Source organism: Rhinolophus hipposideros, assembly GCF_964194185.1.
Source record: "Rhinolophus hipposideros genome assembly, chromosome: 4".
Classification (NCBI taxonomy): domain Eukaryota; kingdom Metazoa; phylum Chordata; class Mammalia; order Chiroptera; family Rhinolophidae; genus Rhinolophus; species Rhinolophus hipposideros.
In genome coordinates this window covers 55718345-55744290 of record NC_138050.1, presented here as the reverse complement: position 1 = coordinate 55744290, position 25946 = coordinate 55718345, and the positions used below count along the sequence as shown (strand labels likewise).

The following is a 25946-nucleotide window of genomic DNA, read 5'->3' as shown; positions in this document are numbered from 1 at the left end:
TCCTGCCCCTTGACTTACATGCATGGGTGACTTACTGAGTAATTTGCCTCAAGGTACAGAATAACCAGCTCACGGCAGACCTGGACACAAATGCAGGCCTTCTTCGTAGTGGGGACCGTTTAGACTTCTCATGTAACCATAGGGAGATTTAACCAAAACAGTAACCAAAGCTATTTTTTTTCCCCCGGAGGAGACCAATAGAAAACTTTCAGAGATCCTAATGCTTGGACATTCTGTTTTCCTGTCCATTTCCCCATATCATAAATAATTAGAAGTTTGGAAAGAAACAGGTGTGCTTCCTTTTGTGTGTTCATTATTAAGTAATCTGGCACACATCAGCTGAATATGTTTTCCCTGGCATTATTCAATTGGCTTTTTAGAGGCTTTAAAAGTAAACAATCCCTAATTGGGATGTTTGAAATTTGTTGCAAGAAAACCTCCTCCAGAACAGGGAAAAAAAAACAAAACAAAACAACAACAACAAAAAAAAACAGGTCGCCAATCCTTAGCCAAGAAGCTTATCATTGAACTCCAAAGTACATGTTGGCACCACAATTTGATGGTGAGCCAGAGAAGGGATTGCAAAAGCATGGTGATGATTTCATCAACCGGGATATACCCTTGATTTTCAAAGCTATCAATACCTGAGCCACAAAGAACCATCATACAATAACAGAGATAATCTAAGTGGTGGAATAATGTGCTGTTGTTTGAATGAGACAGGATAATCTCTAATGGAAATTCTAAGAGAAACAGAAAGGCTCTAGCCTTGCAATTCAATAATTGAATGTTCACAAATCTTTAACAGGATTCTTTCCCAGCTAGACCTTCTGTCTGCCACATCTCTTACATTTATCAACCACAGGATGTCTTCCCCATCTGTGGGTTCCCTGGTAGATGGGCAGAGGTTTCTGATACTACTGCACAAAATGACTTTGTCACAGCAGTAAGAACCTTGGTCCACATATTCTCTTTTCCACATCCACTCTTAGGCCAGGTAGAGTCTAAATGGCAACTAATGCACATATTTAGTAAACGACACCCAACCATCTAACCACGCCAAACACGTAGGCTCCTAAATATTGAGTGTATTTCCAGTTCAACCATACTCTTCCTTTGATATCCCATTCCCAGAGGATCACGTGGCACAGAAATGTGGAATTGTCTGTGCACGGAGGGCACGATGGACGGCTGCACATCTTAACTCAAAGTTTCCCCCTGAACCAATTAGTCATCATTCCTGTGTGTCTCTGAGTTTTCCAAAATGTCTGGTTTATTCAGAGAGAAACTTTAGTCCTCAGTACTGAAAGTAATCCTTTCTTTCTGGTGCTCTCTCTCTCCTCTCTCTCTCTCTCTCTCTCTCTCTCTCTCTCTCTCTCTCTCTCTCTCTCTCTCTCTCTCTCTCATTGCAGTAGAAAGGACTCATGTCATTCCCCTCTGCATAGTGTGTACGATACGTGCTTACTAGGAGCTCAAATACAACGTATACTTCACTGATAGTCTCAGCGAGCATCATTCTGCCCAGTAGAATGTGCTTAAGATCAGACCAACTGAACCTTGAAAGTTTTGCTGCTGACCCATCCAACCATGGGAAGTATGTGATGTTCTGGTTGATCTTTAAGTTAATAATTATCTCTGTCTTAACTGTCCCTGCAATTTCATCAAATTCTTTCTCTCCTAAATTACGGTGTTAGTGCAGCACTCTACTACAAGGTAGGTTGTTTATTTCAAGGTCCATAAGAATTTTATTACTATATTTTTGATTTGATAAATATTTTCTAGGATTATCAAGATTCCTAAGGTTAAAAGAATCATATTTAGAAACATGAGGGTGCATATCTTTTGTTAGTGACAGTGTTGAGCTTTTTCTAATCTCTATCATGAAGCTGTGAACCGTGAAGAAACAAGACAGTAAAAGAATTCTGTTTGGTGAACTTTTAAGCTAAATTAAACAGACATAAAATTACAGAGAGAGTGCTGCTGAGTCATCAGAAGCATAGTCCTAGCAAAGGACAATCGTGTTTTCCAAGCCCACTGTCCCCATTCCTATAATATGCTTCTGCGAGCAGGCTCTCACTTTCAAATAATTGCATTCTTTTCTTTTTCCTTTCTATGGTTGTAAAGATACTACTCACTGCTGCTAGGTATTCTTGTTCCTCAGTGACAATATACATTTAACCCAGACATGTCTGAATGTAATGCCTGGCTCTCTTACCTGTCATCCCTACTCAAATACTGAACACTCAAAATCCATGGGAAAACAAAACCTGAGGCATATTTCCCCACTAATGAAGGTCTAGACAAGGTTCTGACATCCTAAGCAGAAATCATACTGCACTGTAGTCCCTTGGGTTCTGTTCCAAATGTTATCCTCAGCCTCTATGTCCCTCTTTGCTCCAAGCATCAGTTTTGCCAAGCGTAACTGGGAATGAAATTGTCCTCTACATAGGAGACGATGCTGCGATTCGTGGACTGACATTTTGAAAGACGCCCATGAGAGAATGCTTATTCTACTGATACTTCTGTCTCTCATGAATTTCTCCTGCCTATGTCAGAGGTAAGCTACAGAAAAGAGAAAAACAAAATACTGTAAAAAACGCTGGGGTTGCTTTCACCCCAGGGATTTACAAATCAATCTGACTAGGTGGAATGTCAATGATTATTCAATGATTTGTTCATTGAACAAATCACTGTTCACCAACAAAAATGATTTCATTTCTGACCCATGTCAGGTTAAGTCATTACTTTATTACTTTATTTATTTATTTATTTATTTATTTATTTATTTATCTATCTATTTATTTATTTATTTATTTGTATCCTTTAGACAGTGCATCCTATGGGGAATGCTTTCAGAAACTATTACAGAAACTAGTCATAGCAGTGGAAATGGGAGTGATTGAGACCATCGATAGTGATTTTCTATCAAAAAGAGAAAAACATATTGACACGAGGTCATATATATGTGGGAAACAGATTCACTGCATCACGTACAATTGTAGAGATCAGCAAATGAACCTGATTTGACCAGCAAAATCTACAGTATGCCATTATATCAAACACCAATACTGTATGATATTCCTCACATATGGAATCTAAAAAAGCTGAACTCATAGAAATAGAGAGTATAATGGTGGCTGTCAGGGTGGGAGAAATGGAGAAATGTTGGTAAAAGGATATATACAGTCTTCCAGGTATAAGAGGATTACGTAAGTTCTGGGGATTTAATGCACAGAATGGTGATTATAGTCAGTAATACTGTATTCTATGATTAAAAGTTATAAGGATAGATCTTAAATGTTCTTATCACAAAAAAGGAGTAATTATCTGACATGATGGAGGTGCTAACTAACACTATGGTAGTGACCATTTTGCATCAATGATGTATATCAAAGCAACAGGTCCTATATCTTAAACTTACACAATGTGATGTCAATTGTATCTCAGTAAAGATGGAAAATTATTGTTTCTAAATGAAAACAAAAATATTACATAATAGGTTGCCACTGTTGCTAAGGATATGCTCTTAAGAATGTAGTGGGTTTTGCTCCAAGCTTGATCATGATGGCTTGTATCACCTGATCTTATAGTTTCTGCCTAAGAATGCACGATAACATAAATTATAAAACATACACACATAATCAGCTATATATTAGTCTTTCTTTCAAGTTCTTCTTATTATAATTAAGTTAGAGGGTTTATAAATCTTCCACTATTTTGATATCTCCTAGCATGACTTCTTTCTTAGTCTGTATTCAAAGAAATATATAGCAATTTTTCTTTATATGCATTTTTTTTCAGTAAAGTACTACTGTTTTTCATGCGAGATCATGTGTTTTGGTTGAATATCTACATCACTCAGACAAGAAATATTTCCAAGCTTTGGAACAGGGTAAAGAAATTAGAAAATACTTTAATTCCCCTTGAGCCATATCTCTAAAGTTACTCTTGGAAATGTTTTGAATGCTTAAGAATTTTAAGTGCAAAAATTTTCCAAAGTCTTAAATTAAATATAAGTAAATGTAGTATCTGCACCATCAATATATGCATAGCTTGAGTCAACTGCACAAAACTTCTGTAGAAATGCAGTGCTATGGCACAGTTTCCGTGAAGTAAGAAGAGTGTATGGGGGGGTATTCTCTGTGCTCCCCAAACACCTTTTAAGAATTCTAAAACATTGCAAATGGTCACAAATATCTACTGATTAATTAAACAAAGAATGGCCAAATATTAGAAGACAAAATTAGGAAAGACTTTCTGGACTAGATAATATTTAATCAGGAAATGGAAGGAAATTGGTTTGTACTAAAGGATGAGAAAGTATTTTCTAGGTGGAGAGAAAATGACATGCAAGAGCATTTTAAAGCAAGACAATGAATGAACATGTATATAGGGATGTACATAGTGTGTCATCATATAGCCTTTGACTGAAGCATAACTACCATCCAGATGTATAACAAAACAACCATAATATCATCAATTTCCACTTACATAATACTTTAACATTTGTAAAAGATTTTTGAATATTAAAGCATTAAGTCCTTATTGTAGAATAACTCTGTGATAAAGGAATAATCATCCTCATGTCACAAATGAAGAAATGAAAGATCAGAAATGTTACTGAATTACCTAATTACCTAAACGTACTTACAAGACAGTGGTAAAGATAGTATAAAATTTTCTTCTGATTTACTATCTAATTCCCCTCTACGAAGCCATTATATATTTTATACAAATGAAATGTACGTATATATTATATGTGGCTTTGGAGAGCAAGGGTGAGAAAAACATAGTAGACAATTATTGAAGCTCTTAAAATTCAAATTATTTATTATAATTCTTCCTTCCACAGTATATTGGAATTTCTTAGTAAAAATTCTTAAGATATCAGAGACATTTCAATCTGTAGTTCTGGGAAAATCAAACAGAGAATATGATCTGTGTAACTCTTTTTAGGCAAGTTATTATTTGTTTTGAAGTGGATAATATAATTTTTTAAAGAAGTTGTAAAGTGTCTCTTTTTTAAAGTGAATTATATTATTTTGAATAGTAATTTATCCACAATCATTTAAAAAGCAAAATGATTTAATAAATTATAGAATAAAAATTCTTACTCTTACACAGATTTCTGTTGTCTTCAATCTTTATACTCACCAACCCATTCTCACCTTATAGCGTACATACCTCCCAACTGCTTTACACACACACGCACACGCACACACACATACTCTTACACACTCACATTTCCCTCTTTATTACATAAAATGTAGCATACTAGACACATTGCTCTGTTTTAAAGTTTAACCTATCCTGAGATATTTTAAAAATCAATACAACATTAACAATTTCCTTTTTTTTTAAGTGAGTGCAGAGTATTTCAATGTGTTGATGTTTATGGATGGGTGCTGGGGTTCTTGCTAATTCTTGTTGTAAAAATTTGAATAGCGAATTGCAGACCAGACATCATTAATTGTTAAGTTGAATTCACCCATATCTGTGGTCTTTGACCTTTAGCTCCCAGCCATCCCTCAATTCCTCTTTTGATCATCATGTTCTTTGACTGCTCACTCACCATCACCAGAAGCCACTTGTCGTCTTGGTAAGGTAAAGGATGATGGAAAAGGAAAGTAGGATGAGGAAAAATGCTGAAGCTCCAGATTTTTGAGGTAAGTACTAGGTTATATTTTCAGACCATTGTTAAAAGTAACACATGCAAATGTGCTAAAACACAGACATTTACAAATCTCTATTTTTAACAAATAGATTTCTTATGCATTACCCTCTGCTTTTCCCAGCATGCATCAATCACATATACATATGATTTCATTTGCCTATCAGGGGCCCAGGGTTATTTGTGCTGAAGAATAACCAACAATTATAGAGCAGACACAGAACTCCTACAGTATCACTTTTTCTTACCTTTAAAGATTAAATTTCCACAACCGTCTGATAAGCTGATCCTAACCTATCTCTACTTGCAGCTTTATGTAGAGATAGCATTAGATTCATCTTCACCCAGAGGCAATGTAACTTGAACAAAAAAATGGTTCAGTGTTTTTGATAAAAAGCTCTAAATAGAGAGCATCCTAATGATTAGGAAAAGATGTTGACTTGTTTGCATTCAGCTGGAAAGGGCACACAGATATGACCCACCCACTCCAAATAATTAGCTACATCTTAAGTTATTAAGCAATTTATTTAACGTGAAGTTTATTATGTAAGGTATTGTATATCAGAACATGTTTAAAAGAACCTTAGGGATATTGCAAAACACCATAATTTTCCATATTTCATTTCTAGATATCTTAGTGCTACATTTCACGTGGGGTGCTGGTGGTGGTCTAGACACGATGTTTCTAAAAAAAATCAAAGTTTATAAATGACACGCTAAAAAAAAAAGTGACTAGGCCTCTTTTGCTCCATTTAATCCCAATGTTCATTTCCTCTTCATCATTCCTAATACAGCCCCTTCCATCTATCTTCCAGGCCAGGGGAATGTTACATTTTCCCAGAAAGGGTAATATTTCTGGAATAAATGTGCTTTCTAGTCTAAGCTACGACATCAACAAAACCTGTTGAAAAGAGAAAATTCATTCTTACCTGACACCAAATAACTGTTTTGACTGATTATTTTCTCTGAACTGACAGGTTGTTTTGGTAATGTAGACACCAGCTTAGTCAATTTAGTGTATGAATGATACATGAGGGGTTCCATATTCAAAGCAGAAAAACTATAGCTGTTCACTCAATATCTAGAGTATTTCTTTGGTTCAGTAACATCTATTTTAAAAGTATTTACTATGTAGATTATAAAAGGCTTTTTAAAAAAGGTGTTAATCCTAGGCACTACATAAAATTGGAAAATCATGGCAATGGATGTTTAACGTATTTCACTAATAACTGATAAGATGGAGGATATGTCAAAATCTTCAAAAAAATACACTGAGCTCCCACTTTTTGCATCTATCACAACCACAGACACTGTAAAGGAGTTGTATGCAAAGGTGCTCTTTGAAATGATTATGTATAACTAAAAAGTGGAAACAATAAAATTATGTACAATAAGAAAGGGGTCAAATAAACAAAGGCACATTCCAGTTCTCATTCTTCTCTACCACACACTGCAAGGATGAATTCCTAAAGCTGAGTCAGTGTCAGAGTGGCATATCGTTTGTCGTGCTTCTCCACAGGATCCTAAAAGGAGCAATTCTAAAAACTGAGGCAGTGTCGAGATGGTATAGCCAATGAAAATGGAATCAACGCCTCAAGAAGGAGATTTTTGTCCACCGTTGAAATATTTCTAATCCAACTGATTCAGTGGTTTTTCTCTGTGCCAGTGAACTTGAGAATGTTTTAATTACCTGGAAAACATATTATTACTTGCCCATGGATATGGGAGTAAGAGAGTGATTTTCAGAAAACTTATGAAAGGAAATGAGTACCTTGTGAACTTAAGCAGTGCACCAGCTTGATTCCATCATACTAATTTATCGGACCACATATTATGAAAATGAACAGATTTCTGGAGGCTTTTTTCTCCTTATGATTATTATTAGAAAAGCCTATAATGGAGTCCATGACTTAACAGGAAGTCATATTCCTTTCGGTTTCATTCACTATGGGTGAGGGGAAAGCTGTTTCTCAATATGTGGCAGTAAAACCTTAATGAAGGAGTCCCTTTTGTACTTACATGTATTTTCTCTACATGACAGCTGCCCAAATGTCAGCAACCAGTTCACATTCTTCCCTATAAGCCTTGGAGTGCAATTTCCTATAAAACTTATATTTTAAAGCCAAACACATAGTGCTTAAAGAAAAATGCCGCTTAGAATGCAAGTTAGACCAAAGAATCAAATGAAATCCGTCTATGGAGAAACAACTGTAACTGAGGACTTTTTGGGGTTCAGAATGAGCCCCTTCGGCACGCAGATTATTTTGAACTGAAAACAACTGAAGCTCCAAAAGACTCAGCAAGAAATTTTACCTCCCCCTTAACTGCCTAAAAGAATTTAGAAAGGGAGCCTGGACAGGAAGGGAATTATTACCAAAGATGATAATTACGAAGAATAAGAACTGGGTGTAAGAGACTGGGGAAAATTTAGCAAAGTCTGTCTGTTTAAAGTCCTTCTTGTATCTCATTGTCTCTTCATGGCATGACAAACATGTTTACCAAACACTGGTTTTTCCATCTTGTTAAAAATGGTTTTCCTCTCCTTTGATGTCCCAGATCCCTACCCCCTTCTCTCCAGCTCAGGATGTCATATAAGCCTTGACTGCCTGACGGCCTGTGGACCTCACATTCTTATGGAGCCCCTGTGTGTATGAAATTAAATTTGATTTTCTCCTGGTAATCAGTCGCATGTCAATTTAATTCTTAGACCAACCAGAATAACCTAGGATGGTAAGAGAGAAATGTTTCCTCCTCAACAGACTCTGTTTCTCCACGCCTTCTATTATTATTGATTCTCACCTTAGGCCTAACAACATCCTGCTTTGCAGAGAGAAAGTAGAAACGTGAGTCCATAGGTTTGCTTAATTTTCTTTAAATTTGAGAGCAGTTATCATGTCGGATTTGTTGTGAAACTCAGTTCATTTGGAAAACAGGAATGCAATGTTACAGGTTTTTATCTTCATTGAAAGTACAACAGTAAAGAAAAAGATAAAATGACTAATGAATGTAATCCTGCTTTCATTTCTCAGTAATGTCTACATGGAATGTAGAAATATTATGAAGGTAAAATGATTCATTCATATTTCTGAAAATTTACAAGCTATCGCACAAATCAGATTTATGTTTCTTCAATGGCATGGACACCTTCCTCACCCATGTGATTGATCTTTTATGTTTGTTTGTTTGTTTTTTGGTTGGTTGTTTTTTTTAAAATAAACCATCATGAAGGCCTGCTACCCTTGTAACAAACCCTTGACATCTCAGAGCAAGGCATTTCATTCCCCAATCCCCACTTTCCCTTCACTAGGCTACCCCTTTATGTCATTATTTTCAAGCAGAATGTCAAGTGAGTGTACTAATTGATCTCTTGCTGTTTTTTGAGGCTCAATTAGAAACTGAGGCCACTTGCAAAATTGTTAGAATTAACACGTTTCAATCACAGCAGCCTACCCTTTACTTCATCTCCTTTTATGTAACACAAATGTCTGAGAAACACTTCATCATTTTAACATTCATAAAATATGTTTCACATTATTAAAAAGTGTATTGATTCAATGTGCTCACAAATATGTAGCAAATGGAAAAGATAATTAGCTAAAATGAATTTGCTCAAGTATTTTGCATATCAAAAGGTAACAAGGTTTTTCAGTTGCTTGAGGTAATTCGCAATGCCCTTATTTAAAAAACGAGAGACTGTTAGAGTTTTAAGCAATATTTTGAACTTTCTTTCAGTCATACTTTTTCACTCCTTATTCAGGAATGGAGATCTTGTCTAAAGTGATACTGCCAATTTGCAAATGCTATAAAAAAAAACAACAACAACTAAAAACCAAACAAACAAAACCCTGATTAGTTTTCCCATGGAATGCCAAATGACATACATATTATAAAATTATTATTCATGTTTTTACTACAAAATAATTTATTAAAAATGTCAGCAATCTTCAATAATCAGGGCACTAAAATAGCAAAGTGTTACTGTAACAAACATATTTAACCTCGGGGTAAGAAGTGAGGTTTCTGTGTTCCTTCTCTGTGAATCTTCCCCTTACTGACAGGCTACCTAATTAAATTCCGTATCTCTTAGGACATCCCTTTTACTTGTACCTGTTATTATAAGTAACAGGGTACTTATACTCTGCGCTCTACTTCATAAGAACTTACTTGAGGAAAGTTGTATTTTCCACTTTCTGTTCCATCTCTCATACACCGAGCATGGAGTTGAATTAAATCCCATAAGATTAATGTGCACTAAAGAAGGAAAATTTCTAGACGTACAATCAAAAGCGCCAAGTCAACTTTGTGAAATTCTCAGGTTTATATCAATGGTCAATATTGATTTTTATTTATGCGACCATTGACTCTAGGATGCTATTTTTGAAAACAACAAAATATAGTTGTAATCATTAATATCTTATTCTACTCTCACCCATTATCCATGTGTTCATTCAGGTCAACACAAACAAAATCTGTGAAATGTACTTCTACAATTATGTACAAGGAATTCATAGTATTATGCTCTAAGGCATGAAATCACATCACTGAAAACTGCGATTGAGGTTTTAGCAATTATGTAAGTCCAATCAAAACACTCTTGATTCACAAATCTATAATCGGGCTTCGACTCTGCTCTTTTCTCTTGAGCTTCAAATCTATAGCTTTTGATTGTCTATTGGATATCACCTCTAGGTTAATGGACATCTTTTGTCAAAATCAGTCCACAACTCAGTATTTTCCCTTATTTCCCCAGCTGCCCTGTCTCCACATCTTGATTGCTAACGGCATCATTCATCTCGTCACAAAGCTACAAACACTGACGTCATTCTCAGGAACTCTTTACTACATTCATTTTCAGGAATGGAGTAACCAACTCTTATGACTTCTAACTTCAGAGATAGACAGATGATAGATAGATAGATAGATAGATAGATAGATAGATAGATAGATAGATAGATAATTTTATATGAGGTTTCTTGTCTGGTAGGAGTGAGAAGATCTTGGAACACAAGAATATTAGTTAGGAAGCTGTTAGACTAATCCAGAAAGTAATGATGTGATCTTCATTGAAAACAGAAAAAAATATGGGAATACACACACACACACACACACACACACACACACACACACACACACTGTAGTAGATTATGTAGCTATCTATGCATCTAACTATCTTTGTAACTATGCTTATATGTATCTGTCGGTCTGTCTGTCTGTCTCTCTGTCTATCTATCTATCTATGCCTTTGATGAATTCCATTCCTAATCAGATGAAGTCCATTCTCTTACATAATATACACTATGAAGTTTGGTAAGCTGTGTGTCCACTCTCACCTCTATCTACCCTCTCTTTGAGTTTAATGCACAATCCCAGACAGTCATTCTGGTTCATTCATCACCCCTTTATGGACCATGAATTCTCTGCCTTTAGCGACTTTAGTTCATTTTTCTTCCTGACGCCCTTCAGCATCCACATAAGAATGGAAAAAATAAAAACCTCAAATATCATCCTCTGTCCAAAAATAGCATTAAACTAACTACAGGCATTTCTCAGAGTACTAGAAAGCCATCACTGTACAAAGTTAACGTATCATTCTCATCCACTAGAATCCCTAAAAGTATGGATACTGTTTTATCATCTTTCCACCTGCTGTCTCTGCCATTCTGCCATAGAGTAAGCCATCAATATGCATTTGTTGAATGAATAATTGGAACAAAAATTTATTTTTGTTCTAATTAGTAATAGCTGATTTAGATTTTGTTTTGCATATACAAGTATGATCTAAGTATGGCATAAAAAGGTAAATGTTTTGAGACAAAAAGGAGTTGTGTGTTATGGTTTATAAAACATGTATGGTTTGTTATGTTGTGATGATATATTTTTAATACTCTCACATCTGGGGTGATTGACAGATCAATTATTAAACAGAAAAGATGAGGATTCATGCTAGTCCATCAGGAATCTGAAGCAATTACCTCGATAACTCAACTCAAACCTCCCAGCTTTTGAATCTATAGAACTGAATGTTTAAATATAATGCTATTCTGGAAATATTACCTTATGTTGGAAAATGGCTTATTTTTTATGCTGTACTTTGCAATATTTTTAGAATACATAATTATAAAACCAGCCATATGCGGGGCTTGCTCTGTGTTCCCCTGTGTTGGGGGCTTATGCATGTCCCCCCCCAACTCCTTCCATGTAGGTATCGTTTCATTATTTTACGAATTAAGACCAGAATCTGAACATGTATTTTAATACTATTTGACATATTTTAAAGGGAGAAAAATAGTGTCTAAGACAGCAGCTGAATAATCATCTTAATTTTGATTTTTTGTTAGTTAAAAAATGGAAAATTGCTTCCCAAATTTGGCAAATCTAACAGAAACAATGCCACGGAGGGAACCTAACACCTAGAATTTAGGCTGGAGGTCGTCTTCCAAATTCCCTGTTCCAGAAGGCAGGCTGTGAACAAGCAGAATACACAGCAGAACTCATGCCTGCAAGTCGCTTGGCTGGAGGACTGCACAGACTTCAGACATGCACAGACTTGTCAGGGTCTTAAGTAGCAAATGATTTGTTTTCTTTATGATAAGTCCCCACATATCCTTGCTGACATCAAATTGAGGGACAACTCATCTTGTCTGATACAGATTATAGAGAGACAGAAATATTAGAAATATTTCACATGTGCTCCTTTCACTTTTGAAAGGCAATCCAGGACGACATAGTTCAGTCACATCACATTCTCACCTCTCTCTTTTTTTCTCTATCTCCTCTTCGATTTCCCCTTCAAAGGTTTAGAAAAGAAAATACTCCTACATCAGATATTAGAATAACTCATGTCTTAGTTCTCTACATTTCCTACTATGGGTATAAAATTTTAAATTTATGTTAATATATTATTATAATAACAATATATGACAGCTATCATTTGTATAGCATGTACGGTTGTCAAGACATCTTTGCGTAGGCTATTTAATTTAAACGGAGTCTAATGTACCACACTTGGTACTGTAAGTATCTGTAATGGGATATGTGTATTTTCAATGTTTTGGTGACAAATGCTGTATGTATCTCTGTATCTATCTTGTATCAATGCATCTTTCTCCATGTATCTATGTATTTACCTGTTTCCATCTAACTATTCTCTCTCTCTCTCTCTCTCTCTCTCTCTCTCTCTCTCTCTCTCTCTGACACACACACACACACACACACACACACACACACACACACACGTTTTATTTGTCTTTACCTCCTCGGGTTATTCACACCTGCGTATGGCCCTTCTAGATTCTGGTCCCTGGGGGAGGAAATATAAATGAGGGTAGGCTGCAAAGGCCTGGGCATGGTTGACGTGACATCTGCAGAAGATCCCTTTCTGCATCTTCCTCACTTTCCTCTGTCCTCTGCTTTCTGCCCTTCCCTAGTAACCCACCTTCCTAATAAAACCTCAGCTTCTACAGTTTTCCACACATGGGCATGCTCCAAGATCACTGATCCTCTCTGACTTTTTCTTTCTCTTACATATTTTAATGATTTCTTCTTCACCTTGTCTTCAACTGCCTCTTCCAGCTAATGTCACTTGCCTCTAACTCTCTCACCAAACCCAATAATAGAGGGTGAAAAAAAATTTCACTCTTAGCTGCTTCCATCCTGAAGTTTTACAGGCTAAATTTGACAGCAATTGATACTTACTTTAAGACAAACTGAGCATAAACATTATATTCAAAATGAACGAGGGACTAAATGGAATATGATTATTGTATCATGTGCTCTGTAGAGAAAGAAAGCCCAGAAAAGTGAAAATGAAAGCAGAAACTTGTGTAACAAGCCTCACAAACAACAACAACAACAACAACAACAACAAAACAACAAAACATGAAAGTGCAGGTGTGTAGATCTCATTGACAGATTTCAATTAGTGCAGCTCTATTTAAACTTAGCACCTGTCTTCAGTGAGGATAGGCATGCAAAATAAGACACACATGTATTTTTAGGCAGGGAGCTCTGGTAATTCTGAAATCATATCCCATTTAAAAAAATTTGGAGGGGGAGGAATAGGTTTTCTTTATAAGCCAAAGAATGTTTCAATAGCATATTCAGATGTTCAGACATGTATAGTTTGACCTAAAGGCGGACAATTTCCAAATAGATGACATTTCAAGAAATAATTGTTTAAAGCTTTCCATGTATATAAAACACATATATAAAAAACAGATATAAGAAATTCTGAAAACAATGTCAAATGTAAAAAAAAAAAAATAGTAAATCAGGACACTCAAGAACTTTTAAGAACTATGTTGACACTGAACAAGTCACAGATCCCTTTACTCTACAGCCATCACATCTAGAATATGAATAGCTGGAATAGACATTTTCTGATGTCATTTCAAGTTCCATCATTCTATCACAATGCATCATTTTATAATCATCTTTGTATAATGATCATTCTAGATCAGGAATGCTGAAACATTAGCCTGTCACTAACCTTACTTCCATCTAATCCATTCATTCTCTCCTGTGAAAACAAACAAAGGAAATCTCAGTTACAATGGAGCCAGGAAGCCCTGGTGGGGAAGCTTTTACACAAGTACCACTCCTTGCATAACCAACAGGAAGAAGGAAGATAAGAATTATTTTAACAAGGAAGGACATTTTTTTTCTCATAGGAGTTCTACCTCCTGCTTTTAATAAAAAGGAAGGAAAATCCCTTTCTTCCCCAGTAAAAATGTGCTAACCACCAATTGCAGCCAAGGAGAAACTGCCACAGTCTAGAACTCTTCTTCGCCAAAGAACTTGTATTTCAAACAACCTTCCCCAATTTCCTCCTAAAACCTAATAAAAGCTAGCCTTCCCTTTGTCTCTGAGGAGTTGCCTATGGCTCACCATAGCTTGCTTGTCCCAAATTGCAATTTCCTGTTATTCATAAACAAACTCATTTTGCTAGTAAAATAACTGACCATTTTATATTTGAAGTTGACACTCCCCTGAGACTTTATGACGTGGACCTCATAAACATCACATTATCACCTTCCTAAACGTCTTTTCTCAGTTTTTCTTTCTTATTAAGACATTGAATAATAGTATAAAACAAATCCAGAAAACTGTCTTTTAAGTCTGGCATGCATACATTTGCCCAATGTTTTATATGTATATACTCTATTATATATAAAATAGAATATTATACACACACACACACACACACACACACACACATATGGGGTGCGAAAAAAATTGTACACAAGTGGACACTTTGGTGAGCGTTTCTCATGTAGTAGTTCGCCATAATCAGAAGTGTCTTGACGCTAATAGTAACTACTTTCAGCACCTCTTGTAATTGCAGAAGTCCAATGTTACTTGTATACATCTTTTGTTATCAGTATGTATTATTACAATATTAATAATTTTTCCCTTCCTTAAAATGTGTATACTTTTTTTTGGCAACCTCTGTATATCACAAAATGGGTCAATTGGTCTCTCATTGTTCTAGATACTATGATGCTCAGTTATATGGTTTTTAATGTTTTATTTACAGTTGACATTCAATGCTATTTTATATTAGTTCCAGGTGTACAGCATAGTGGTTAGACATTTATATAATTTACAAAGTGATCCCCCTGATTAGTCTAGCACTAATGGCACCACACATAGTTATCACAATATTACTCCCTATGCTGTACTTTACATCCCTATGACAATTTTGTAATGCCAATTTATATTTTTCAATTCCTTCTCCTTTTTCACCCAGCCTCCCCAAAGCCCCTCCCATCTAGCAACCATCAGTTTATTCTCTGTATCTATGAGTTTGTTTCTGTTTTGTTTGTTCATTTATATTGCTTTCTAGATTCCACACATAAGTGAGATCATACGGTATTTGTCTTTCTCTGTCTGACTTATTTAACTTAGCATAATGCCCTCCACATCCATCCATGTTTTCAAAAGTAGTAAGATTTAATTCATTCCTTTTTTATGGCCAAGTAGTATTCTATTGTATATATGTACCACATCTTCTTTATCCAATTGTGTATTGCTGTGCACTTAGGTTGCTTCCATATATTGGTTATTAATAAAATGTCATTAACATCTGTGAACAAATCAGAAAACATACTTTTTTCTAAAACATGGGGTGTTACATCAGAAGTTTAGAGAAAGGAGAAAGCCATAGAGCTGGGAGCAATGTAAATGATTTCTTTTTGGAGGTGGGGCTTCAGCTAAATTGTGAAATATTTACATAAGCAGAGAAGAGGAAAAAAAAAAACATAAGAGGTGGGAAAATTATAGGAAAATAGACCCAGAGGCAGTTATTTCCTTCCTTCTTTCTTCGTTCCTTCCTTTTCAGGGCGAGAAGGATGGTAGAGGTCAGGGGCAAAATCAATGACGAATGTTGATAGAATCAGAAAAGTCAGTGATTCTCATCAAGGCAGAAGAGAGATAGACTAAAGGGAGAATATTCAGGGTCTTACAGTGTCTGCATCAAATGGTACAGTAACATTGAAGAGAAAAGGATAACAATGGACATGAGATAGAACAGAGTTACAGTTAATGATAAAGAGCGCTGTTTCAGGACAGGGCTGGGAACAAGCCTTGCAAACAGCATTAAGAGTATGGCTCTACAAACAAAGAAAAGAGTAGTATATTTGTAAATTAACTTTTGTTTTCTGCTTCATAGTTATCCAAATTACAATTATTAGTACATGTAAGCAATAATTGAAATGCTTTGACCAAACATGAATATATGAATGTCTTAACAACTAGAGTTCCTTCTACAATCTGTGGGACTGCTGACTTGCATATACTTGGAAACTCAAATTCTTTCATGTCTTGATGATTACCATTTGAAGCTAATGCAAATTTCTAAAATGTTCTCTGTCTTCAGTCCACTACTTACTGGATGCTTATTCTTGGACAATTCAATTAGCCATTCTAAATTTTAATTCTCTCATTCATAAAATGGGAATGGTAATACTTTCATGAACTGGTACATTTGTTTGAAGAATTGAACATAATAAGCTTAGAGAAAATTTAGCCCGATGACTGCCACATGACTGTTATCTAATGTTAGTTGTAATTATTAGTAGTAGCCCAAATGAAAAGCAATACCTATTCATTACACACTTACATGATAGGCTTGAATAGGAGAAAAAAAAGACTTTCTCAAATTGACAAGTATGTTTTGGTCTCCCCCTCTAGCTTACAGTTATTAAACCTGTAAACCTGAATTTGATAGAGATGTTTGGGAAGAAAAAAACACAAAAATGACATGGAAATTCACACATTTTTTTGGAGGTATGGAAGGGTAGATCAGTAGGAGATTCCAAGAATGAGTGCCCTAATTAGTGCAGTTGGAATCCGCACAAAAGGAAGCATAAAGCAGGTCAACTGAGTTCCTCCTACCAGGCTGAGAAGCACAGACTGGCACTATACCAAACTGTTGAATTGTTTAATCCATTAACCAGCATAACTTGATCCAAAAATCAAAGTCGCCAAACAAGAAATAAGCTGAAATGAAATATGGATGACTTTGCCCACATACCCATCTATTGAAAGCTTTTAAACAAACGCATGATTGTTTGAAATTGTCTGGTGCCCATTCTGTAGAACTTGCTAGATAAACCAAAACATTGCTTCATTACATGTTATTTAAAATATTGACTTATAGAGGTTCAATTAGAGGTTGACAAAGAAGATTATATATTTTACGATTTTCAGGAAAAAAATGCTAAAAGATACACTCTTTTATTTTTTTTTAATTTCTAACTCTAACAGAATGAAATACCTTCATGACTCAGTGATAGTTTTGTGTATATTTTCTTATTAGACATCATTTTATTTTGCTTTTTGAAGTAATTGTGGCTTCTTTTTTTTCTTACACAATTTTGTATGGTAAGAATAAATATGTTTTAAAGGATGAAATTATAGTAGCCTTTAAATGAGTCTTAATTTTATAATTTACTTAATTAGTAGTCTCTGTGTGTCTTTTGTTCAGAATACCAAAGTTATTTTTGATTTTTCTTAATATAACCCAGTAGTCATAAATCTCTTTTTTCTCATACATATAAACAATAATGTATGACTAAACCAACCATTGATGTTGCTGTATTCTCATGAGAATTCTCTCCTCATTCATTCAACACATATTTATTGAATGCTTACTATGGGCTCGACTCTCTTCAAAGTGCTGGGGATACAGCAGTGAATGAGTCAGAAGGTTGTCCCTGCTTTACTGAGTCTTCCAACCTGGGATAAGGCAGAGGAAGAGGAAGGTGTTAGGTAATAACCAAGTTAGGTAATAACCAAATCATCACCGAAAAAGACAATTTCAGAGAGCAATACATGCTTTAAAGGGAAGAAAAGAAGACAGGGTAATGAAATAAGGGGATAATTGAGCAAGTTTCTAGGAGTCAGGGAAAACCTACTCATTCGTATTTGAAGAGCTAGAATTTAAATGAGTCAGAAGGCAGTGATTTGAAGATTTTGGAGAAAAGCTCTCCAGGCACAGGGAATGGGCAAGGACCCTGGGGCGTGATGAAGACTGATTTTATAGAAGCACTACGGAGGTTGGTGAGACTGCAGAAGTGTGAGCTACAGGGAAAGGGATCGGTGATTAAATCACAAATTTAAGAGGGGTCAAGCAACAGAGGGATCAGGGACACTCATGTGGCTAGCACCTGGCTTCCACATGCACACATAGTATGTAAAATTATTTCATTACCAGGAGCTCAATAAATAGTTGCTGATTGATTATTGTTGGAACTGCTGATTGATTACAGTGCATGCCCAGTAAAAGCAAATTGTTCTCCTGAGAGAAATAATGAAAAAGATAGCTGTCCCGTGGAAGAGATAATTTACCTAATAGAAGTGATTTGCTTTACTGGAGAGCAAATGGATTCCTTCTACTTCATCCTCTATGGCAGCCAGACTGACCTGCAAAGCAAGTGTAACCCTGACCGCTGTGACCTGGGACACAAGACCTTGGCATGATCTGACCCTTTCCTACTTTTGTAAACACATCTACGCATATGAACAAAGCTGCCTTCCTTTCTTTCCCAATGGTGCAGACGAATACACTTAGAGCTCCACAGACACGCCATGTCATCTGTGTTTTTGCTCACAGTACTAATGTATCTGGGGTGTTCTAACCCTATGCCTCCAACTCATGCTTTAAAAAATCCGCTTAGGTGACATTGCATCTGAGAATTTCCCTCACTACCTAGCCTGTACTCAGTTCTCCCTTCCTTTTTCCTTCCCTACTCCACCGTTGCTGTAGCCGCTGCATATTTTTTTAACACTACTGTTTGCTTAGGAAGGTAGGTTCCCCCCACCAGCCCAGAAGCTTCCTCAGAACCCAGGCTTTGAGTACATACATCTTTGCGTCCCTAGCACCTAGGAACAAATTCTGATGGAGACTAGGCTTTCAAAAACTAGTTAAAAGAAAGGGTGCTTTCTTGGCTCAGCACATCATGTCTCATACCCCAAGTGGAAATAAATGTGCTCAGCTTCATGTCCTCATTGTATTCTTGGCATTCTTTTATTTTTATATATGTAACAACGTATAAAGATTTGTATGAGTGAGACTGTGCTCTATTTATGTTGCTATTCCCAAGACCTGAGGAAGGTAGTTGGCATATCATAATTATTGAATGTATATATGAATATAGATTGAATGAATATATGAGAAGTATCATTCAACTTATATTCTGCTTATTTTGAAACAGACATCATCCAAGGTATCATGGGGATTGGGGACACTCCTGTAGCTGTGTGATAAGATAATCAAAAATCTTATGTTCAAAAGGACTAGACTCATTTACTACTTTTTTATAATTTTCCTTGCCTTCTTGTTATTATTTCATTGCTTTGGTGAATGCAAAGGAAATCATTTAAAATTATAATTAGAAGATTCTTCTGCCAAAGAAGACGAAAACCAGTTTACATGGTGCTGAAGGTTATAAACAAATTGTATGTCTCAACCACTAAGTACCACAACATTAGTCAGAGGAACAAAATAAAAATTATAACCTGCCTGACATGACATAACCTGTAGCTAAACTGATGAGAACATGGTTTATTTATGCAATAGTGCAAATATTTTTTAGGATTTAAAAAGCAAGGCAGGGAATTTTAGTACATAATTTAAAACTAAATATTCCTGGATATATCCATTCATTTGGTTTTATTAATTTAAATATAATGATAAAGTAGGAATGCATTCAAACTATTTTAACCTACTTTCCTGGCAGCATTCTCATTATCGTTAATTAATGCTACATTAATTTTCTTCATAAGATTAGGGATTTATAAATGTGAAACCAAAGCAATAGTCCATAGGTATTGTTCAGAGTTAACTTTCATCCATCACTTCACGGAAATATTTATCAGCAAGGAAACAGTATTTGTGAGAATACTCTTATAAGATTTTTTTTTTCCTGAAGGCTTCATTTGCATGTTATGCCTATTTCTAAGAATAATGCTTTAGGAAAGAAATACATTTGACCTGACACTTATAATGAAAGATCCCCCAAAAGCTAACTAGTTAACAACATTTATTATACTACCCCTGGACTTTGAGACAATATGACGAACTGTGTGATAGAATGAGAAAGATTAAAGGCATAAAAACCTGTCTTTAAAGAGTCAGCAGTGTAGTTGGGGGAAACAAATATAGATTTTGGGATAAAATAATAGTGACAGTAATAATAGTAATAATGGCTAAAAATGACTGATTACATACCACTATAGATAGGACTAAAGATTTTAAATCAAAGGCTTGGAATAGTACCCTATCAATATTCATTGAGGTGGATACCTTTATCACACATGTTTCACATATACAGAAATGGATGCCAGGGGTTACACAACAAAAAGTGGCAGAGCTATAATCTGAATGCAGATGACCAGACTCTAAATCCTGAATTACCGACCAATACATCAGCACCTATAAAACGAGACACAAGTAAAGAAACTGTATTGAAAGCTCCTCAAAGGTAGGGACCATGGATAGGTAGAATATTCACCTCCGCAAACTATATATCATAGTGCTAAGAACATAATAAGTGCATAATTATTTAAAGATTATTTCATAGCACCAAATTTCATGCATCAGTTTTAATTTTCCAGATATTTCCAGCTACTTTGGCATGAACATACTTTTTTTCGGGAAATCTGGTCATGCAATTTCCTCTTCCTGCATGAGAACAAAGAGGACTAAGTCAAGTTGAAATATGGGTTTTCTGAATGTCTCCCTTGGTCTTCACACAACTTTTATCTACAGTTGCAGTCTCTTTTTGGTGAGGCTTCAACAAAAGCTGAGACTCTACTATGGTTGTAGGATAAAAATGGTCACGTGTCATCAGGAAAGACGTGGTTGCCCCTTCTCTTCGCATCCTTCCTCTTACATGCATTCACTTTCCTATGTTTTCAGCAAAAATGCTATTTTGGCAGTATATGTCTATGAAGAATATATGAGCATATGTACTCATTCATAATTTAATAATCAGTGGAACTTTCAAATTCTGTTGCTTAAATTGATCAGTGATTATCCCAGTCAAGAATAATTTGATATCAGCTAGCTAACCCCCAAAGAGGTTTCTTTCAAAGATGCAAAAATAGTTTATGGAGGCCAAAGGCAGTAAGCGTAGCTGAATCTCAAAAGAGCAGAACCAAATCCCAGGGCCCCAAGATCTTCTCAATTCTTATTGAGTTTGACTTCATTTTTCAAACTCTACACAGACTGATGTTGCCATTTCTCAAATGTCAGAAAATAGCCAGCAGCCCAGATTGACTTTACTCTCCATTCTGCGTTAGGCAATAACCAGAGTCACACAGTCCCAATTTTACAAGTTTGTGGATAACAATACTTCATCAGACATCACATCCTGGACTTCAGCTGGGGCCAACTCAGCAGGGCTAAGAGAAATGAACAATCTAGGAGCAGTTTATGAACCGGTTTTATGTACACAATGCTTCTCAAATGTTTGTGTGTTACAATCACCTGGGGAATGGCAGAAACCTCAGTACCCAGTGTTCCTGGCACACCAGTGGAATCCAAATACCTTGGGAGTGGGAATCAGCATCAGTAGCTTTTCTAGCTTCCCAGGTGATTCCAGTGTGCAGCCAACTATGACACAATGTTGAAACCAAGTGAGATCTTTAGACCAGCAGCACCAACGTTGCCTGGCAGCTTGTGAGAAATGCAGAATTCCCCCAGAACTACTGGATCAGAATCTTGACAAAATCCCAGGTGATTTTCATGCATAGCGAAAGCTGGGAAGCACTGCTTTAAACACTATCAGAGCTGGTAGGAATTCAATGCCATAATTCACGGAGTTGTTACTCAAAGTAAAATTTTCACCTCTTTATTTCTCTATGATTCTATTAATAAAGCTAAAACATTGGCTTTGCCTGCATAATAAGTAAACATCTGCTTTGAAGTCAGCTTTTATGCACTTATCAACACACACCTATTAAGTCAATACCATGCGTCCGACACTGTACCAGACATGGTAGATTTTCAGTTTCCAATAAATGAAAACTAGACTTTATATGGCCAGGACAGAAAATAGAGATCATTACGCACATTGAACGTTACTGAGCTGAAATTCATCTATTTTGTTCCTTCCCAACAATTGATTCCTGATCTTTATCTACAAATATCAGCATACATGTCGTGAACATAGGAATGAGGTTTGTCCTACATAAATCCCTATTTATTTATTTCTAAATGTGTACAGTTTCTGTGAAAGGACATACCAGTGCATTAAGGAGAGACGTGGATAGACAGACCACAAAGACCAAAGTTAGAAGATGATGTTGCAAAGGGGACATGAGAGGGGGTTGAGGATACATGAGTCAGTGCCCAACATTTAACACAGCCGTACCATGTCATTTATCATTAATGGACGCCCATTTAATTGTTCTCATTATGTTTTACTTATTTAACTCAGAAGCCCTTTTAACTGTACTTGAATATCAGTATTGTGTTCTGCATTTCAGGACAGGAGCTTATATGGAGATGTCGTGCTAGAGTTTCTACCTTGGCACAATGTCACACGTATGAAAATCTTAGCATGTGGAAACAGGGTATCTCAGAGCATAAATCAGCAAACCTCATATATCACAGCAGACTGTTGGATCACTGCTATGCCATTAAGTTTTGCAGTTTATCCTCTGCTTAGTGCACTTGGCCAAAGGATGGAAGGGGCTGCATTCACTGATCTAACTGCTGAGCCCTGGCATGGGGTGGTCTGCCATAAGGAAGGGGTTACGTGTTTCAATTCCCATGACGGTGAAAATCTTCCTCAAAAGCAGAGTCCCATTAAATATAAGCTGCAAAACACATTACATAATACATATTTTTATTCAGATGATTATTTCCATTGGTGCGGTAACCAACTGAATGATATTAGAGATAAAAGCTTTATATACTTAAAGTATTAGCATAACTAAGAAGAAATCAATAAGAAGAGTTAGCAAACCAAAGGGGTGGTTTAATAAACTATTCCCATTCAAAAATGAATATGACACAATTATTCATATTCATCTTTTCAAAGAATATGTAATTTATAGGAAAGGCTTCCAATAAAATGAGATCAGAAAAACTCAGGATATAAAAATTTCCATATATAGTGTGTGTGAGGCAAGGAAGAATGGAAGTGAAGATAATTTAAAATATGGTGACCATATAGTTAATAATAATGTATTTGTACACTTGTAATCTGCTAAGAGAGTAGATCTCAAGTGTTCTCACCACACACGCAAAAAAGATAACTATGTGAGGGGATAGACATGTTAATTAGCTTGATCATGGTCATATTTTTGCATTGTTTATGTATATCAAACCATCATGTGGTACACCATAAGTGTATACAATCTTTATGTGTCAATTATACCTCAATAAAACTTGAGTAAAAATAAAATATGGTTATTTGGGAAAAGTGATCAATAAAAGGGGACAGTTAGGAAAATAAGTAATCTTATTTTCTTCTCTATGATTTTCTTTATTTCCAATGTTCAAATTTTAACATACTGTCTTTTTATGATGAAAAAAAGACATTTGCAATTTTAAGAGGGGAGAGGGTTTTCTGAACTGCATAGAAAGTGGCATCATGCCTGATGCCAGAAAACATTGGAACTTTGAAACTAAATCCCATTGTGGCATTCCTTGCTCAATCACTGGGCAGCCAGCAGCCATGGGACCTCTGATATTCACTTCCTGTGGAGCCTTCAGGGGGATCCCAAGAGTTAGAGCCAGGGACGCCTGGCCTGCCTGGCAGTTGGATTTTACATTGAGAAAGAGAGAAAAGTTCACAGTCAGGAGACTGAAACTCCTCTTGCCACTGAATTTCAGATACATTTTTTTTTACAATAATAAAATAATTTTTAATGTTTCCTTGATACTAAATTTAATTGCAAATTAAAAAATTGCGCAGTGAATTTTTAATGACAGGTTTCCACGGCTGTGTGATAGCTTCTGCTGATACATGGAGCGTTGTTGCAAGTGGGAACTAACAGAAGCATGCTGTTAGTTCCCACTTTCTTAATAGTCCATCAGTTTGGGTATTATTTCCCTCTGTTTATATACATAGAAACTGATGTAACTTTTGTTGTCGTTGTCAAAGGCTAAATGACCAATAAATGCCAGACACTGGATTTGAACCTATGTCTAATTAACTTTAAAGCATGTGCCTCTTCCACTCAACCACCCCACACTGAGCTTACTACTGAAATAATTCTTCTAGCTTTCTTCAGCACCACAGATCAAGGGAAAAAATTGTATGAAAAGATACTTAGAGTATCGGTGTGCTTTCAGTTTTGTTGTCCTGAGTCGCTTAATAAATAACTGAAGACAGAATTCATACTGAGCATTGGGTTAATTTCTGTGTGTCTCTCATCTTTCAGGGTTCTTCAATCCTGGATCCCATGGCAAAATTCAATGCCAAGCTCCAAGAAGCTGCAGGAAGTTCTAGTGCTTTCTCTGCTCTCAGCAGCTGCTCTGAGTCTGAGTTCTTATTCTCTTGTCCTTTATCAGCCAGTGGCAAATACCCCTACCAGAAACCAGAATGCAGCAAGTCTGGCTCAGGTCAATGTTTCCCCTTCTCTCTTGATAACGGCCCTTCCAGCTGTGACTGCTTCAGCAGCTCTCTGATGCTCCCAAATATTTTTTACAAATTTTATCTGACATTATCAGTCTTTTTCAATAAGAGTAATTGTCAGCTGCAAGCTAGTCCATCACAACTGGGAGCGTAATTTTATTCTATAAACAGAAAACATTAACATTCCCTACCTTCTTCTCTTTTAAACATACTTCCTGGATAACTGTCAGCTACTTAGGAAAAAACAAAGTAACACCAAAGTTGTAGATGTTTAATAACCTCTCCAAATTCTAAATAATATTAAAGTGTTTTCCTTGTGATATAGTAAAATAAAGTGGCACATGATGGTATTATAGTCTTTTCCACCATTGAGAAGTAATTCCCTTAAAATAAATTCTTTGAAGATCTTTATTTCCCTACTGCTTTTCATCTTGTATGATATTCTCCACAGTTAAAATGTCCAATGATTTGTTGATCAGATGACCTAGATTATTTCCTTATATTTAATTACTGAGTAAAGTATTTTTCTTTTTACATGAATTATTTTTCTATTGAGTAATGTACGTTTGATTTTCAATAAAAATAAGTAATACTGTACACATCAATTTGATATTTCTACATTTAGCTTTATTTAACCATGATACACGTATAATATAAACCTCTTTACATTGACAGCTATCTTTAAGCCCTTATCAGTAATGTTAATGATGTTCATTCACAAATGCATTAGTTTGAATCTGAATGGCCTCAGTGCGGGGGGGGAAAAATATATAGTGATTTTTATATTCTTCTAATGCCATTGATAGATATTTACATAAGCTCTTTAAAGATTTGGCAACATCTATTAAAAATGTAAATGTACTCAAATGTTTGCCAAGCAATTCCATTTATAGGAGTTTATTCTGCAGATATATTTGCTCATGTGGACAAAGACATATATACTAGAATGATTATTGTAACCTTATTAATAAATCAAACTTTGGAAATATCCTAAAGACCCATTAACAGAGACTGGTCAAATTATGTTAAATGTAGTCAGTGATTGGCTGTGAAATTTGAGGAAATTTGCTATGTGATAATATGAACAATCACTAGAACAAACTGGTAAATGAAAACAAATAGAAGGTATGAGAGGGTCAAGATGCTCCCGGAAAAGCACACCGTGAGCAAATCCCCCACCCCTA

At 35.8% G+C, this 25946-nt stretch overlaps 1 protein-coding gene and 1 long non-coding RNA gene across 2 annotated transcripts in view; one reads left to right on the top strand and one right to left on the bottom strand.

Annotated features, from left to right (window-relative positions):
* Positions 1 to 25946, bottom strand: part of NALF1 (NALCN channel auxiliary factor 1) — a 541718-nt gene that overhangs the window by 333709 nt on the left and 182063 nt on the right. The gene's annotated exons all lie outside the window — the stretch shown is intronic.
* LOC308496746 lies at positions 1685 to 25745 on the top strand. Its single transcript, XR_013993219.1, has 4 exons — positions 1685 to 1713; positions 2450 to 2557; positions 5515 to 5666; positions 24569 to 25745. It is a non-coding gene; the product is annotated as an uncharacterized lncRNA (long non-coding RNA).